Below are 6,000 nucleotides of genomic sequence, written 5' to 3'. Positions count from 1 at the left end.
CCTCTTTACAAATGAGGAAACTGAGGCCTAGAGATTTTAGGTCACTTACCCCATTTCATTCAGCTGGTAAATGATGAAACTGAGATGCATGTCCTTATTTGTCTAAATTCAAAGACTGTCTTTTATTAAAAGCTATTCAATGAATATTTGTATGAATGGTTGTGGTCTACTTAAAGAAAACCGTCCAATTTTTACGTCTAATAACAACATCCATAACCAATGGTTTTCTACTTTCAAATCCAGTTTTTCTTTTCCTACACTGCTGGTACCTTCATTGAAGTCTTGGGTGTTGGGAGAAGGACAGTCATCATTCTCATTTTACAAACGAAGAGCCCGAGACACAGTGAGTTTAAGTAACATACTTAAAATCAATCACACATTTATAAGTAAACATGGATCTCAAACCAGATGGGTGAGCTCAAACCCCAAGCTTTGCACTATTCTCCACTGCCTCCTGTATCCAAGGACAACGAAACACGGATAGAGAGCCAAAGTCTGTCTTCTGGCCTCTGATACCTAACTACGACCAGGTCTCTAAGACTATGACCATTTGGAGAAGAAAAATAACTATACAGCAAGGGCTTGATTACTCAATTCGAACTGGAAGGAGCCGGTCCGTCATTTGGTGGTCCATTGCTTTAGACAAGAAGTAGATTATAATTTGGGCAACCCAACGAACATTCTCGCAGGACACGTTAGTCTGGTCCTCCTACCATGGCACAACATTTCTACTATAAATTTTCCTTTTGGTTTATTCTGTATAAGCCTCCGGATTACAATTTAATCCCACCTTTGCTCGGCCCCTCAGGTACCCTGGGTCACTTTCCTGATTTACAGGGAAAGTATTAAGCCTCATTTTTCTTCAACTGAAAGACCAAAGCCACCAGAGCAGAGACAACAGGGATGTGACAAGGCCGTGAGGCAATTACATGTCCCTCTCCGGTGTACCTGCCGGAATGCTTATGTGAAATCGGGAAAGGACAAGATGCCCTTCTTCCTGTGAAGTCTCTACTGATCACAGAAGCAGATTCAAATAATCTTTTCCGTTTTGCTCCTCTGGGCTGCTTGGCTTTGTAAACTGTCAGCAAAGCCGTCAAAGTGGGAAACCAGATATTGCCAGCTCTATAGGCGGATGCCGCCCAAATCACACGTATGTGCTGGCAGGCGCAGAGGCCGGAGCAGACCGTGTTGCTGCGATATTCCTGAATTCCCCAGGCTAATTAGGCCTTCACATTGTCTTATAACAGCGAACAAAAAGCAGCTACTTGGAGATTCTGTTAGAAGCTCTACGCTTGCGAGACACTTGAAATTGCCCAGGTATTGCTGCGGGTAAAATGAAACCTTCCTCTCTTGATTTGGGATCATTAGCTTTCTGTTTTACAGCCGATCATCTGCTGTTCTCATCTCCAGCCCGAGATGCAAGGGAAGCCCTTTCATCAGCCCCAGGGACAGCATTGTCAGCCACAGTGGCTGAGCGCTCCCCATCGCATCGGGGAAGGGAGCGCTCGGGTGCTCACAGGGCAGGCAGGAGGAGAGAGAAGCAAAGTACCGGGCTGCTTTGTGGGGAGTCCTGACTCTGTGCCTGGCCGGGGAAGAAAGAACCAGATGCCTGATTTTACTTTATCTTTCCATCCACCCTGCGGAATAGGTCGGATTGTTATCCCCATTTTACAGATTGAGGAAACTGAGGCTTGCCTAATATCAGAGTGAGTGGTGAAAAATCTTTGGACTGTTTTATGACGAGTCACGTAAAAAGGTACCCTGCAGGTACAAATTTTCTTCTTCCATGTGAAGGCTCGCTCTTCGAAGTGTAAATTTCTTTTTTTTTTTATAAGTTTTATTTTATTTTATTTTATTTTAAAGATTTTATTTATTTATTTGAGAGAAAGACAGATAGAGAGAGCATGAGAGGAGGGACGGTCAGAGGGAGAAGCAGACTCCCTGCTGAGCAGGGAGCCCGATGTGGGACTCGATCCCAGGACTCCAGGATCATGACCTGAGCCGAAGGCAGTCGCTTAACCAACTGAGCCACCCAGGCGCCCTCGAAGTGTAAATTTCTTACCATGGAAACCACATTCTCTTTATTCCACAATATTTTAGGTAGAATCATCAAATCATTTCATTTCCTACATTAGCCTTCATTTACCTTAAAATCATATTCAGGCACCTGGGTGGCTCAGTCAGTTAAGCGTCTGCCTTTGGCTCCGGTCATGGTCCCGGGATCCTGGGATGGAGCCCCGCATCGGGCTCCCTGCTCGGCGAGGAGCCTGCTTCTCCCTCTCCCTCTGCTGCTCACCTTGCTTGTGCTCTCTCACTCGCTCTCTGTATCAAATAAATAAATAAAATCTTTAAAAAAAAATCCGTATTCAATAGAACAAATACAATGTATAACTAAGAAATGATTTAAAAGCTTGCACTGATTACCCTGACTGGTGTGACACCATAACCAAATATATAACAGGTCATCATAGTCAGAAAATATTATTCCCATATATGTGCATCAAATGTCATTCAGCAAGTAGTTGAGTGGCTACTAAGTATCAGACCTATGTTAGATGGTAGAGATTCACTGGTAAAAAGATAGCATTTTTTTTAAATGGACTTTATACAGAAAACATACTTTAGAAAAAAAATATCACTTACATATAAATAATTTTGTGTTTCTGAAGCTGAGATACGAAATGAAAAGACCCTAGTGTATTATAATCTTTCACTTAAGAGAGCACAAAATGTGCATTACATAAAACAGTTGCATAAGAACAGTTTTATTAGAGGAAAAAAAATGGCCATCACATCCCTTAAGGAGTAGTTATTGAAAAGAATTAATGAACAAATGAATAATAAAAAAGTAAGCTTCTAATCTGATTACCACTGATAAATAACATCCAGCAATGCTTTTGATATGCTCCAGAGCCATATGTCAGACTCTTCATTCTCAGCTTGACAGCATCTAAAACAGGATTCTCAGCAAACAGCAACATTTTGTACATAAGCTGAGTGTACACTTGACTATCTCTGGAGACAATACCTTTTACCAGATGATGTTTTTCTTTTTTTTTTTTAATTCTTATGTTAATCCCCATACATTACATCATTAGTTTTAGATGAAGTGTTCCATGATTCATTGTTTGTGCATAACACCCAGTGCTCCATGCAGAACGTGCCCTCCTCAATACCCATCACCAGGCCAACCCATCCTCCCACCCCCCTCCCCTCTAGAACCCTCAGTTTGTTTTTCAGAGTCCATCGTCTCTTATGGTTCGTCCACCCCTCCGATTTCCCCCGCTTCACAGATGATGTTTTTCTGACACAGTTTGAGCTCTGCAGTGAGGAGCACAGTTCAGTTATTTCCCAGTTTGCAAGGGAAAGGGTTAGAAAAAGAGATACAAACTAGTGATTTCTGTTACCCACAGAGATACACCCAAAAGCATGGATACAATGTTCAACTGCTTAGTGGATTTTTTGTATCATTTTACAAGACTTCGCTGAGCACACCTCAATTTAGAAGAATAGCCATGAGATCTCCAATTAGAACTATAATTAAATGTCATTTGGGAACTAATAACCAAGGCTTGAATCATTATCTGGGTTGATGATAGTGGGGAAGGGATGAGGTTGCCCCGTTCAGCTTCTGGTCAGAAGTGCCAGCTGGTCATTATACTCCAGTAAATTTCATGCACCGATGTATTTATTGCTGCTATAAAATGAAAATATGACAGGAAGAAAAAAATAGGGAGCTATTGGTTGCATGATAGGCCTTGGAGGTTCAGTTTGCTATCCGTTATTCCTCAATAACAAATGTGCCTTTTGGTTTTATCCAATCCAACTGGTTTCCCTCATTGCCAATCTTTTGTGAAGATAAGCATTAAATACAAATACGTTTACAAAACAATCTCTATCTGCTTATAAAAGTATGGCTTTTCACCTTGGAGCAGTGGTCCGGCCCCAAACCTCTCTCACAGTGGAATGCTGAAGGCATTTAGGACTTGGGATCTGGATCTTGAGACATTTGGGCGGTTTTGCTGTCTTGATTTCCCTGCAAAAGATGGGAATTGTAGGCTAACTCTTGAGCTAACAAATTATTTAGCTACGATAGGTCTAGAAATGGTCCTCTCTGGGGGTAAATTTTTGAGAGAGCTTTATAATTTCTTTGCTTTACTTTTAGATTTTAGAATCACACAGAAAATTAAAACCTGCCTTTAGTAGATTTTTCTCTTAGCCCAGTATGGTTTTTTTTTTTTTTTTTGGTGCATGTTGGGCTTTAGTACTTAAGCCACAACTGAAAATCCACTGCTTCTAGGCTGTTCTGTTCAGAAATCAGGAATGGGAACTCATGGCAGGAAAATGGCTACAGCAATTGGAATAACTTGAGGTTAGAATAGCATTGAAGAACATCATGTAAAAGAAGCAAAAATAAAAAAAAAATACTATGCTTATTTATAAATAGATGAAGTGAGCAAGTGTGGATTTAGGCTGCTGTGAGGTCAGGGAAGAAAGTGGCTTTTGTATAAATAGGAAGACGTTGAGGAAGTTGGAACATAAAGGCAGTGGGAGGATTTGATCAGTTCAGCAGCTGGCTCATGGCTTTGTAGGACCTATTTTGGCAAATCTGGCATATGTGGTCATGCGTCAGGCTGGACTTTATGGGGAGTCCTATATTTACCAGGTAAGTGACCAGATGTCTTTGCCAATGTGTAATAATTTCTGACGAAGGGATTTAAAATTCAGCCATGCCTCCCAAAATAGGAAGCTAGCTCTTCTTGCTTTAAAGGAAATTTATGGATAATTCAAGATAAGCCATCTGTGCACTAAGAAATACACATCCTACAGATGGTGAGAATTATAGGATACATAATACTGTTAATAATAGCATCATATTCTGATGTATTGTATGAGAAATATATGTACATGTGTGCATTGGGTCCATTAAGGTAGCATTTTATATTTATACACTGTAATTAGACTCCATCTCTGATATAGTGCTAGACACATAGTAAGCTATCAATAAGTCTGGAAGGAAGGCAGGTAGGAGGGGGGTGAATGAAGGAAGGAAGGAAGGAAGGAAGGAAGGAAGGAAGGAAGGAAGGAAAGGGTGAGTTTTAGGGTTATCTTGTTATGTGTTATACTTTAGGAGTATCTGTTATGTGTATTAATTAAAATTAAATATGCTAGGCCATGTAACTGAGCAAATTTGGGTCTGACTGATTTGACAGAAGGGAGGAAGCAGAGGCAGATGTTTTGTGTAGCCAGGTCCTCTCCTCCCATCATAATATGACTCTGATATTTACCTCTGTTCCCAGTACCTCAGGGCCAAAAGTGGGCAGAGATGAGGATGCAGATCCAGACCCTTCCAGGGTGGGTGTGGGCAGGAACCAGGAGGTCTCCTGCATCCTGAGATTGCAGTTACCTGAACTCATTTTGAAAGGAGGAGCCAATTCCTTCTTCCCATTGTGACTGCCTCAGTGTATATGTAGTAATTTCGATTCATTTTATATCCTATTTTGACTAGTTTTGTTTTAAATCCACGTGGCATGCTAAGCCTGCTGGGTGGCTACCCGTTAAATTTCCAGGAAATTGGTGAGCCAGCTGTTCAACACAGCATTTATTAAAAATTAAGTTACCTACACTTGCAATTGAACAACTTGTATTTAAAAACAAAGGTAATGAATATTCAAACTCATTCCTCGAATCCCTGCATTTTACCAGGATCCGTGCCCTTGAGGTTGTGGGCTTCTGTCCTATCTGCAGAGGGGAGACACCTTAAAATGTGAGGCTACTGCGTGGATCTTCCCAACGCTGCATTCATTCCGTGATGTCACAGGGGTAGCCCGAAATTTGCTGTAGCAGCAGCGTTCACGTTGCAGAAATCGTAAATGCTCCAAGTCAGGGTTTTCTTTTTGTGAGAGAGGAGGATGGTGGTTAAACTTCTACCAGCACCCTGCTGAATAGCCATCTTGTTTTTCATTTCATCTGTATCTACCACACCCTGTCTGGGCACCA

General features: G+C 41.4%; 1 pseudogene; it reads left to right on the top strand.

The window, feature by feature from the left end:
• The first annotated feature begins 4,624 nt into the window (after positions 1 to 4,624).
• LOC123838486 (cytohesin-2-like) overlaps positions 4,625 to 6,000 on the top strand; it is a 34,207-nt pseudogene continuing 32,831 nt past the window's right edge.

This window comes from Mirounga angustirostris, unplaced genomic scaffold (genome assembly GCF_029215605.1).
Source record: "Mirounga angustirostris isolate CCGP_5_RB_7025 unplaced genomic scaffold, mMirAng1.0.hap1 SCAF_3, whole genome shotgun sequence".
In the NCBI taxonomy this organism is placed as follows: Eukaryota; Metazoa; Chordata; class Mammalia; order Carnivora; family Phocidae; genus Mirounga; species Mirounga angustirostris.
Note: the sequence above shows the minus strand (reverse complement) of the source record. Positions and strands in the feature narration are given on the sequence as shown.